This window comes from Oncorhynchus masou, unplaced genomic scaffold (genome assembly GCF_036934945.1).
Source record: "Oncorhynchus masou masou isolate Uvic2021 unplaced genomic scaffold, UVic_Omas_1.1 unplaced_scaffold_950, whole genome shotgun sequence".
In the NCBI taxonomy this organism is placed as follows: Eukaryota; Metazoa; Chordata; class Actinopteri; order Salmoniformes; family Salmonidae; genus Oncorhynchus; species Oncorhynchus masou.
The window spans coordinates 145,156-158,151 of record NW_027015996.1 but is presented as its reverse complement, the minus strand read 5'-3'; the positions used below and the strand labels follow the sequence as shown (position 1 = coordinate 158,151).

At 38.0% G+C, this 12,996-nt stretch overlaps 1 pseudogene; it reads right to left on the bottom strand.

Annotated features, from left to right (window-relative positions):
- Nucleotides 1-518: 518 nt before the first annotated feature.
- Nucleotides 519-12,996, bottom strand: part of LOC135538387 (collagen alpha-1(IX) chain-like) — an 85,028-nt pseudogene continuing 72,550 nt past the window's right edge.

Genomic DNA, 12,996 nt, shown 5'->3' with positions numbered 1-12,996 from the left:
TTATTAGGATAGTTATTTTTTGTAGGAAATATAATTAACCACAAGTGAAAACAATTTACAGAGATGTACAGCGCATATGGAAGGTCCGTCAGTCAGTGTGGCTTGGTGTCAGTCCTGTCTTTATCTCTTTAGTTATATTTCTGGAAGGAAAGCAGGGGCAGGAAATACCCCAGGTACTTCCTGTACAGACTGATATCACTGTTTTTCACCAGGTCTATCTTTGGTATATGATACTTCAATATACAACATGATGCAGTACATTACAAATACAAAAAAAATACACTTTGGGCTAAAGGCAATCCTGGTATTGCTTTAGGGTTTTACTTTATTGGGGAGGAATTAGCGTGATTTGATGTGGATGGAGCCGCTGCTGAAATCAACATGTTGGCTACAGTATACAGTTGTTTCAGTGAGAGGATGGAGGAAAGGAGCCAGATGGTTAATAAGGGTCTGACAATAAGGACAAAATGTCTGGTGGTTACAGGTGAATGTCTGGTGGTCAATAAGATAAATGGTTAATAAGGACAGGTGAATGTCTGGTGGTCAATAAGGACAGGTAAATGTCTGGTGGTTAATACGGACAGGTGAATGTCTGGTGGTTATTAAGGACAGGTCTGGTGGTCAATAAGGACAGGTCTGGTGGTCAATAAGGACAGGTGAATGTCTGGTGGTCAATAAGGACAGGTGAATGTCTGGTGGTCAATAAGGACAGGTAAATGTCTGGTGGTTAATTACGGACAGGTGAATGTCTGGTGGTTATTAAGGACAGGTGGTTTGTTTGGTAGTTATTAAGGACAGGTGGTTTGTTTGGTAGTTATTAAGGACATCTAGGTTTACAGGGACGGTGGAATAAAAACAAATATAGTCTTCAAAACATGAATATCTTAAAATAGAGCACCCATTTCTGAAAACAACAAAAGAAAAAGGAAATCTGTCATGTGAAAAACTGTTCCACATCCAAACAGGTTCAGGATTATTATTGTTTTGCAACAAAATACTTAGTTTTGTTTCGCATTTGTGGAAGTGGAAGACTCCTTCATATCCGATAGAGATCTGGCTAGCACAGAACACTCTCACAAAACACTGCAGATACGTTAGAATGACCACTTTACAGCAACAGCCTTCAGAGTAGAGAGGCTGTGAGGATGTTGTGTGCTCCCAGGGTTGGGGTGGGAGAGCTGTCCATCTGCCATCTTAGTCTCTGTCTCTGTCTCTACCCCTCTCTGGGTGTTGGGCAGTGGAAGCTGGTGAAGGGGGGATGGGTCATAGTGATGGCTCTAATGGAATAAATGGAACAGAATCTAAGGTGTTTGAAACTTCTCCATTCATTCCATTACAGCCATTAGATCCAGTCCTCAGATTTAAAGTGACACCAGCCTCCACTGGGTGGTGGCTCTAGTTTCTAGTTCCCTCCGGGCCCTTGATGCTGGTGTCAATGTCCCCCGGTCTGAGGTTGCAGGACGATGGGTCACAGTAGCCGTTGGGGCCAGCATTACCAGGAGGCCCAGGTACACCAGCCTGGCCAGGAACACCTGGCGGTCCTCTCTCGCCGTCACGTCCCTCCTGGCCGTAACCAGGCTTTCCGGGCTCACCTGTGGAGTTAGAGTTAGAGAAGAGTTAGCTAAACCATCTTAAACCAAAGTAGAACATCCAGAACCTCAAAGACTCAAGACTAGAACCTCAAGGACTCAAGACTAGAACATTCTAGAGACTCTAAGTCCAAAGGCGAGATCAATAAGGCTTCTGTTTGTGGCAAACATGTTGCCAGAGTAACAATTACAGTTGAATGACCTGAATGAACATTCCAAAATGTGAAACATCAAACAGCTACTTTTTTTAAAGGATTACTGCGACTTTTTAGCTACAATATTCAAACTGAAATTACTTAGCTATTCCTACTAAATATTGTATAAAGTCTACATGGCCACTTGATTATTTTTAGAAAGCAGTTTAGACCTAAAACAGACACTTATGTTCTCAGACCTTTTGCTAATGATAATGAACGGGTGCGGCCAAACACAAAACCAAATGGAATACAGTATGTTAGCAAACTCTTTCCTTGTTCAACTCACCTCAAGACTAGAATATCTACAACCTCCAAGACTAGAACATTTAGAAACTCCAAGACCAAGAATAAAACATTCTAGAAAAAGTGTACATTTTACGTTTTAGTCATTTAGCAAACGCTCTTATCCAGAGTGACTTACAATTAGTGCATTAAGATAGCTAGGTGAGACAACAACACATCACAATCATATCAAGTACATTTGCCAAGTCTGTGCTATTAAGAAAATACTACCTCCAAGACCAAGGCTAGAATATCTACAACCTCCAAGACCAAGACTAGAAAATCTACAACCTCCAAAACCAAGACTAGAATAGCTACAACCTCCAAGACCAAGACTAGAATATCTACAACCTCCAAGACCAAGACTAGAATATCTACAACCAAGACCAAGACTAGAATATCTACAACCTCCAAGAAAGACTATATCTACAACCAAGACCAAGACTAGAATATCCACAACCTCCAAGACCAAGACTAGAATATCTACAACCTCCAAAACCAAGACTAGAATAGCTACAACCTCCAAGACCAAGACTAGAATATCTACAACCAAGACCAAGACTAGAATATCCACAACCTCCAAGACCAAGACTAGAATATCTACAATCTCCAAAACCAAGACTAGAATATATACAACCTCCAAAACCAAGACTAGAATATCTTTATTTTTAAAATGTATTTCACCTTTATTTAACCAGGTAGGCTAGTTGAGAACAAGTTCTCATTTACAACTGCGACCTGGCCAAGATAAAGCATAGCAGTGTGAACAGACAACACAGAGTTACACATGGAGTAAATAATAAACAAGTCAATAACACAGTAGAAAAAAAGAAAAAAAGAGTCTATATACAATGTGTGCAAAAGGCATGAGGAGGTAGGCGAATAATTACAATTTAGCAGATTAACACTGGAGTGATAAATGATCAGATGGTCATGTGCAGGTAGAGATACTGGTGTGCAAAAGAGCAGAAAAGTAAATAACTAAAAACAGTATGGGGATGAGGTAGGTAAATTGGGTGGGCTATTTACCGATAGACTATGTACAGCTGCAGCGATCGGTTAGCTGCTCAGATAGCAGATGTTTAAAGTTGGTGAGGGAGATAAAAGTCTCCAACTTTGGCGATTTTTGCAATTCTCCAGTCACAGGCAGCAGAGAACTGGAAGGAAAGGCGGCCTAATGAGGTGTTGGCTTTAGGGATGATCAGTGAGATACACCTGCTGGAGCGCGTGCTACGGTGGGTGTTGCCATCGTGAGAGTGAACTGAGATAAGGCGGAGCTTACAGCCTCATAGATCAAGACTAGAATATCTACAATCTCCAAGACTAGAATATCTACAACCTCCAAGACCAAGACTAGAATATCTCCAACCAAGACCAAGACTAGAATATCTACAACCTCCAAGACCAAGACTAGAATATCTACAACCAAGACTAACACTAGAATATCTACAACCTCCAAGACCAAGACTAGAATATCTACAACCAAGACCAAGACTAGAATATCTACAACCAAGACCAAAACTAGAATATCTATAACCAAGACCAAGACTAGAATATTTACAACCAAGACCAAGACTAGAATATCTTCAACCAAGACCAAGACTAGAATATCTACAACCTCCAAGACCAAGTCTAGAATATCAAACCAAGACCAAGACTAGAATATCTACAACCAAGACCAATACTAGCATATCTACAACCTCCAAGACCAAGACTAGAATATCTACAACCAAGACCAAGACTAGAATATCTACAACCAAGACCAAGACTAGAACATCTACAACCAAGACCAAGACTAGAATATCTACAACCTCCATGACCAAGACTAGAATATCTACAACCAAGACCAAGACTAGAACATCTACAACCAAGACCAAGACTAGAATTTCTACAACCAAGACCAAGACTAGGATTAGAACATAAAGAAAAAGTAAGCTACTGATGGTTCGCTTCTCCATGGGGATCAAGGTCGATGTCACTCACCTGGTAGACCGGGAGGTCCTGGCTGGCCCTTGGCCCCTCGCACCGTGGGACCTCGGTCTCCTCTGTCGCCCAATTCACCTGCGCCACAGAGCATGTTAATTACAAGGGTTATTCTAAAACTCATTTGGGTACATGAGCTGAATTTTGCTTTCACATTTTCAAATAACAGTAACATTAAAAATCCTCTCCCCACCTTTGGGTCCTTTGAGTCCTAGGAGTCCTGGAGGTCCTTTGAGGCCAGGCAGTCCTCTTGCTCCAGCCTGCCCAGGGAAGCCACTGTCCCCTGGGGGTCCGGCAGGACCAGGAGGCCCTGGCTTACCAGGCAGGCCCGCTGCTCCAGACTCCGGCCTCCTTAGACTGGCAGCCAACTGGGCTAGCTGCTCTGTTGGAGCAAGAGGAAAGGGAATGATGAGCAAACAATTAATCAATCAAATGTATTAAAGGCCCAGTGCAGTCCAAAATGTGATTTTCCTTTGTTTTATATATATTTCCACACTTTAATGTTGGAATAATACTGTGAAATTGTGAAAATTAGGATAATTCACTTTTAGTGTAGGGGCTGTTTGAAAAGACCGCCTAAGATTTCTGCCTCTTTTGGTGGGATGGAGTTTTGGCCTGCCTGGTGACATTACCAGGTGGTAAATCAGTTAATAGACCAATAAGAAAGAGAGTTCCAAACCTCTTTGCCATAACAGCTAGTTTTCAGTTTTACCCTCCCCACTTAGACCACTCCCAGACAGTGTTAGCAAAATTCTTGCTTGAGAAATGTCTCTTTGCTAAATAGCTATTTTTGTTTATTTTTGACCATTTCAATTTTTTTAAATCACAATAAGGTACTCAATTGTTTTCCCAGAAATGATTTGATATTGAGATGAAAATGGAACTTTAATGAAGGCCTTTTTATAAATGTTATAAAAATTGTAGTCCTCCTTATTCTTACACATTCAAGTCTGCCTCGGTAAATTGAGCAGAGTGAAAATACTTATTGGAAAACATTCAACTCTGCGGGATTGGTGTCCCTAAACCGGGACAGTTGTTGCTCAATATGTGATAATGTGACTAGAAAACATTGTATACAACAGCCAACTTTCCGGGACAACGTGATGTCTTATATGGGCAGGAAGCCTGAATTATTGTTAACTAACTGCAGTGTCCAATTTACAGTAGCTATTACACACAAAACATACCCTGCTATTGTTTGAAGATAGTGCACAACATAACACTTTTATCACGGCTGGTGGTTTGATACATTCACCTCTGAAGGTAAATAATCTACTTAGTAATCTTGCTCTGATTTGTCATACTGAGGGTCCCAGAGATAAAATGTACTGTCGTTTTTTTAAATATTTAAATGTAGGAACTGAGTTCTATAGTTTGACCCCACTGCTGTCTCTGGCTCCACAACCACCCCGCTTGGCCATCGAGATCCATCATGATCTAGATCCATCATGTATAACATTCCTGGGAGTGTTAAGCTTTAATATTTTATTACCATAGCATTTTTGTATGTTCTCTATAGTAATGTACTTGAAAATGTATAAATTGACCAATTCGGCACATTTGGGCAAACTCCTGGCAGACTTGATGCAAAATATTGTGTAGTGAGGTAATTGTTCTCTGGATCAGACTGAAACGTTGCACACACACTGCTGCCATCTTGTGGACAGAATCTAGGATCCTAGGTGTAATGTATGGCCTTTCTCTTGCATTTCAAAGATGATGGAACACAAAAATAAATAGAAAATGCATGTTTTTTTGATTATATTATCTTTTACCAGATCTAATGTTTTATATTCCCCTACATGAATTTCACATTTCCACACACTTCAAAGTGTTTCCTTTCAAATGTTATCAAGAATATGCATTTCCTTGCTTCAGGTCCTGAGCTACAGGCAGTTAGATTTGGGTATGTCATTTGAGGCGAGAGAAAAAAAAAGAGGGTACGATCCTTAAGAAACTGAAAAATATAAATGTGTATTTATGGTGCCAAGAGTTCAACATAAAACTCCTAAGGCTTTTGGCTTGGTATTTTACACTCCAAATTCCAGTCTTTGCTTTTCTGCTTTTAGCAAAAGTGCAGGTCCTCTGGAGGTGAAATACATTTTTCAGCACATTGGGTATAAAAAAGTAATGCGTTGTGGAGGAGAGTAGTGGTTGTGGGAGGTGGGGGTGGGATACTGTAAGATGGCCCAGGGAGAGAGACAAAAACAACAGGCTGCCACTTCAGCATTTCTGGGGTTCAGGAGTCTGTTATCCATCAAACTAACAAAGGTTGAAGCGTATTCATGATGGGTTTTTTCTGCTTCCCTCTCTTCAAACTGTCAAGCCAGATAGGCCATATCCCCCAAACTCAACTCTGGACCTCGAAGCCAGGTCTACTGCATTTCTTCATTGTTCCCCTCTAATCCGGGACTGATTTACACCTGGGACACTGGCTGTGTGCAATTCATTATTAGGTAGGACAGAAAAGCAGCAGGCACCGGACCTCATAGGGTCAGAGTTGAATATCCCTGGTCTATAGTATAAACAATGAGGTTGGGGATATTACAGAGTGTTTATACTTAAAGGTAGAGTGGGATACATTGATTTTAAAGACACTGAAGGAATGACAGTGTGCAATATTCTTACCTTGCATAACTCTCATGCAGACTTGTCTGATGTGTTGATCGCTTGGTTCTTTACCCTGAAGGATAACATAACAAAAGGTTTATGATGAGAAAACAGCTTTAATAAACATAGATTTAGCTTCCCGTGTCAGTTTAGCTTCTGAAATGCATTACGTAAGCCCTAGTTGTGTTATGCTGGACACACTGGAAAACTGTTGTCAATGGCCTGAGGTCCAGGAGGGAAAGGCCTAGCAGTAAGTTAGTACATATGTAAGTAAGTCAGTATGTAAATAAGTTAGTAAGTATGTAGGTTAGTAACTAAGTATGTAAATAAGTTCGTAAGTATGTAGGTTAGTAACTAAGTATGTAAGTAGGTATGAAAGTATGTAAGTAAGTAGGTATGTATGTAAATAAGTTAGTAAGTATGTAGGTTAGTAACTAAGTATGTAAGTAAGTAGTATGTATGTAAATAAGTAAGTATGTAGGTTAGTAACTAAGTATGTAAGTAAGTAGTATGTATGTAAATAAATATGTAGTAAGTATGTAAGTAAGTAAGTATGTAAATAATTAGTAAGTAAGTAGGTTAGTAATGTATGTAGTATGTAAGTTAAGTATGTAAGTAGGTAGTAAGTATGTAAATAAGTTAGTAAGTATGTAGTTAGTAACTAAGTATGTAAGTAAGTAGTATGTATGTAAATAAGAAAGTAAGTTAGTAACTAAGTATGTAAGTAGGTAGTAAGTATGTAAATAAGTTAGTAAGTATGTAGGTTAGTAAGTATGTAAGTAAGTATGTAAATAAGTTAGTAAGTAGTAAGTTAGTAACTAAGTATGTAAGTAGGTAGTAGTATGTAAGTATGTTAGTAACTAAATAAGTATGTAAGTAGGTAGTAAGTATGTAAATAAGTTAGTAAGTATGTAGGTTAGTAACTAAGTATGTAAGTAAGTAGTATGTATGAAAATAAGTTAGTAAGTATGTAAATAAGTTAGTAAGTATGTAAGGTTAGTAACTAAGTATGTAAGTAGGTAGTAAGTATGTAAGTAAGTAGTATGTATGTAAATAAGTTAGTAAGTATGTAGGTTAGTAACTAAGTATGTAAGTAGGTAGTAAGTATGTAAATACGTTAGTAAGTATGTAGGTTAGTAACTAAGTATGTAAGTAAGTAGTATGTATGTAAATAAGTAAAATAAGTTAAGTATGTAGGTTAGTAACTAAGTATGTAAGTAAGTAGTATGTATGTAAATAAGTTATAAGTAAGTAAATAAGTTAAAGTATGTAGTTAGTAACTAAGTATGTAAGTAGGTAGTAAGTATGTAAATAAGTTAAATAAGTAAGTATGTAGGTTAGTAACTAAGTATGTAAGTAAGTAGTATGTATGTAAATAAGTTAGTAAGTATGTAGGTTAGTAACTAAGTATGTAAGTAGGTAGTAAGTATGTAAATAAGTTAGTAAGTATGTAGGTTAGTAACTAAGTATGTAAGTAGGTATAAGTATGTAAATACATTAGTAAGTATGTAGGTTAGTAACTAAGTATGTAAGTAAGTAGTATGTATGTAAATAAGTAAGTAAGTAAGTAAGTAAACTAAGTATGTAAGTAGGTAGTAAGTATGTAAATAAGTTAGTAAGTATGTAAAACTAAGTATGTAAGTAAGTAAGTATGTATGTAAATAGTAAGTTAGTAACTAAGTATGTAAGTAGTAACTAAATAATTAGTAAGTGGTTAAAGTAAGGTATGTAAGTAAGTAGTATGTATGAAAATAAGTTAGTAAGTATGTAAATAAGTTAGTAAGTATGTAAGTTAGTAACTAAGTATGTAAGTAGGTAGTAAGTATGTAAGTAAGTAGTATGTATGTAAATAAGTTAGTAAGTATGTAGGTTAGTAACTAAGTATGTAAGTAAGTAGTATGTATGAAAATACGTTAGTAAGTATGTAAATAAGTTAGTATTGTGTTAGTAACTAAGTATGTAAGTAGGCTAAGTATGTAAGTAAGTAGTATGTATGTAAATACAGTTAGTAAGTATGTAGGTTAGTAACTAAGTATGTAAGTAATTAATATGCTATGTAAATAAGTTAGTAATTATGTAAATAACTAAGTTGTAAGTAGGTTCAGTAAGTATGTAAATAAGTTAGTAAGTATGTAAATTAGTAACTAAGTATGTAAGTAGGTAGTAAGTATGTAAGTAAGTAGTATGTATGTAAATAAGTTAGTAAGTATGTAGGTTAGTAACTAATTAGTATGTAAGTAAGTAGTATGTATGTAAATAAGTTAGTAAGTATGTGTTAGTAACTAAGTATGTAAGTAGGTAGTAAGTATGTAAATGAGTAAGTAAGTAAGTAAGTACTATGTACATTAGTGAGTTTGTAGGTATATAAGCTGAGCACGTAAGTTAATTAGTAAGTAGGTACTATGTAAGTGAGTTTGTAGGTATATAAGTAAGCACGTAAGTTAATTAGTAAGTAGGTACTATGTAAGTGAGTTTGTAGGTATATAAGTAAGCACGTAAGTTAATTAGTAAGTAAGTATGTAAGTTAGTAAGTTTGTAAGTAAGTTCAGGTGTATAGCCTTCAAAGTTTTGGGTGGAGGTGGTTTGGGGGTACCTGACCGCCGGTCCCTGTGACCCCTGATTCCTGGTGCGCCCCTGTTGCCCTGCATGCCACGTGGTCCAGAAGTACCAGCTGGGCCTCGATGCCAGGCTGCCCTCTGCTACCCTCTGGCCCTCTGTTACCAGGCTCTCCTGGGTTTCCAACCTGGAGACAGAGAGGGTTTCCAGAGACAACTGGATCAGAACAACATTACATGGGTGGTACTGAGCATGCTCAATGAAGACTTCTGAGTTTCGGGAGTGCTGGTGAGCAAGCTGAGCCTGTAATAAACTAATATCTGCTTTTATCTGGAACAAGAAAAACCCGTAAGGTCGTTCATTGCAGAGATCTCGTTCGTTTTTAGGATGACAGAAACCCCTGATGTTACAGGCCTGAAATGGATGACCTTGGAGATCTCAGGCCCTGTGGCCCGACCTCCTTAGCTGTCTTACTCTGCTCAAAACTTGCATTAGCTGAGCCTGTGTCCAAATACAGTTCAGGCTTCATTCATTAGCTGAGCCTGTTTCCAAATACAGTTCAGGCTTCATTCATTAGCTGAGCCTGTTTCCAAATACATTCAGGCTCCATTCATTAGCTGAGCCTGTTTCCAAATACAGTTCAGGCTTCATTCATTAGCTGAGCCTGTTTCCAAATACAGTTCAGGCTTCATTCATTAGCTGAGCCTGTTTCCAAATACATTCAGGCTCCATTCATTAGCTGAGCCTGTTTCCAAATACAGTTCAGGCTTCATTCATTAGCTGAGCCTGTTTCCAAATACAGTTCAGGCTCCATTCATTAGCTGAGCCTGTTTCCAAATACATTCAGGCTCCATTCATTAGCTGAGCCTGTTTCCACAGTTCAGGCTCCATTCATTAGCTGAGCCTGTTTCCAAATACATTCAGGCTTCATTCATTAGCTGAGCCTGTTTCCAAATACATTCAGGCTCCATTCATTAGCTGAGCCTGTTTCCAAATACATTCAGGCTCCATTCATTAGCTGAGCCTGTTTCCAAATACATTCAGGCTCCATTCATTAGCTGAGCCTGTTTCCAAATACATTCAGGCTTCATTCATTAGCTGAGCCTGTTTCCAAATACAGTTCAGGCTTCATTCATTAGCTGAGCCTGTTTCCAAATACAGTTCAGGCTTCATTCATTAGCTGAGCCTGTTTCCAAATACATTCAGGCTTCATTCATTAGCTGAGCCTGTTTCCAAGGCTTCATTCATTAGCTGAGCCTGTTTCCATTCAGGCTTCATTCATTAGCTGAGCCTGTTTCCAAATACAGTTCAGGCTTCATTCATTAGCTGAGCCTGTTTCCAAATACATTCAGGCTTCATTCATTAGCTGAGCCTGTTTCCAAATACAGTTCAGGCTCCATTCATTAGCTGAGCCTGTTTCCAAATACAGTTCAGGCTCCATTCATTAGCTGAGCCTGTTTCCAAATACAGTTCAGGCTCCATTCATTAGCTGAGCCTGTTTCCAAATACAGTTCAGGCTTCATTCATTAGCTGAGCCTGTTTCCAAATACAGTTCAGGCTTCATTCATTAGCTGAGCCTGTTTCCAAATACAGTTCAGGCTTCATTCATTAGCTGAGCCTGTTTCCAAATACAGTTCAGGCTTCATTCATTAGCTGAGCCTGTTTCCAAATACAGTTCAGGCTTCATTCATTAGCTGAGCCTGTTTCCAAATACATTCAGGCTCCATTCATTAGCTGAGCCTGTTTCCAAATACAGTTCAGGCTTCATTCATTAGCTGAGCCTGTTTCCAAATACATTCAGGCTCCATTCATTAGCTGAGCCTGTTTCCAAATACAGTTCAGGCTTCATTCATTAGCTGAGCCTGTTTCCAAATACATTCAGGCTTCATTCATTAGCTGAGCCTGTTTCCAAATACAGTTCAGGCTTCATTCATTAGCTGAGCCTGTTTCCAAATACAGTTCAGGCTTCATTCATTAGCTGAGCCTGTTTCCAAATACAGTTCAGGCTTCATTCATTAGCTGAGCCTGTTTTCAAATACATTCAGACTTCATTCATTAGCTGAGCCTGCTTCCAAATACATTCAGGCTCTGATTTATCTCTACAGAAACTGCACATGGAGCTCAAACGAAATGGAATTCAAATAATTGAAACAACATCAGTCAATTAGTTATTTTAAGAAAAACGTTGAAAAAAAACCCTAAATGTTGGTTAAAACCACTTAGCACTACTACTAACACTCTATGGGCGCAGATAAACTGTCTCAAAGTTATATTCCTGGTTTGTACAGAAAAGTACAGAACTCACCACTCCTTTGGGTCCAGCTTCCCCTTGGTCACCCTATTATACAAATGAGAGAAACACAGAGGATTAGTACAGGTGGAGTTAAAACGTGTTGTTTAAAAGGCTCCAATGTGAGGTTGGGTTGGATGCAATGAATCCTTGCTTGAGTGATAACTTACAACATCTCCTTTGTCTCCAGAGGTTCCCTCAGAACCTTGTCCCCCCTACACACATACACAACACACACACACACACACACACACACACACACACACACACACACACACACACACACACACACACACACACACACACACACACAACAAACCAATATAAATTATTTTGGGGTAAAATCACTCTTCTGGATATAACAAATGCCAAGGGTAAGTTAGAAACACACACACGCACATATATATACTTTCGTGCTACACACACATCTCAACAGCTGCTACCAGATCCTTATTATGATTGCTAAATAATGCACAATTTAACCACTTGCCCACCAAAATGTGTGTGAATATTGGACTATAAATTGTTATTCTACTATGTTGGACTATAAATCTACTGAACCATTTATTTTATGTTTATTCTTCTCTTTTGTTATTTCTTATTGTTGTTGCATTGTCCAGAAGGAACCTGCCAGTAAGCATTTGGTTGGACAGTGTCGACCATGTGTATCCTGCACATAGGACTAATAAAACCTGACACTGGAAAGGGCCCATCCGCACTCTGCTGCTGGAGTATCACATTGACCTTAAGATACAGACAGATGTTGTTGTGAGAGATAAACAGACATTTTAAAGGATGGATTTCTTACCTGCTCCCCTTTAGGTCCTCCCTCGCCAGCTTCTCCCTGAAGTGGAGGAGAAATCAGTTCACTATTGAAAATCTTTAAACTACAGTACAGTTAAACAATTATACTACTATGGAAAGTTATACAGTAGATTTATACAGTTAGACAACAACACTAGTTATACTACTATGGAAAGTTATACAGTAGATTTATACAGTTAGACAACAACACTAGTTATACTACTATGTAAAGTTATACAGTAGATTTATACAGTTAGACAACAACACTAGTTTATACTACTATGGAAAGTTATACAGTAGATTTATACAGTTAGACAACAACATGAGTTATACTACTATGGAAAGTTATACAGTAGATTTATACAGTTAGACAACAACACTAGTTATACTACTATGGAAAGTTATACAGTAGATTTATACAGTTAGACAACAACACTAGTTTATACTACTATGTAAAGTTATACAGTAGATTTATACAGTTAGACAACAACACTAGTTTATACTACTATGGAAAGTTATAAGTAGATTTATACAGTAGACAACAACATTTATACTACTATGGAAAGTTATACAGTAGATTTATACAACAACAACTAGTTATACTACTATGGAAAGTTATACAGTAGATTTATACAGTTAGACAACAACACTAGTTTATACTACTATGTAAAGTTATACAGTAGAT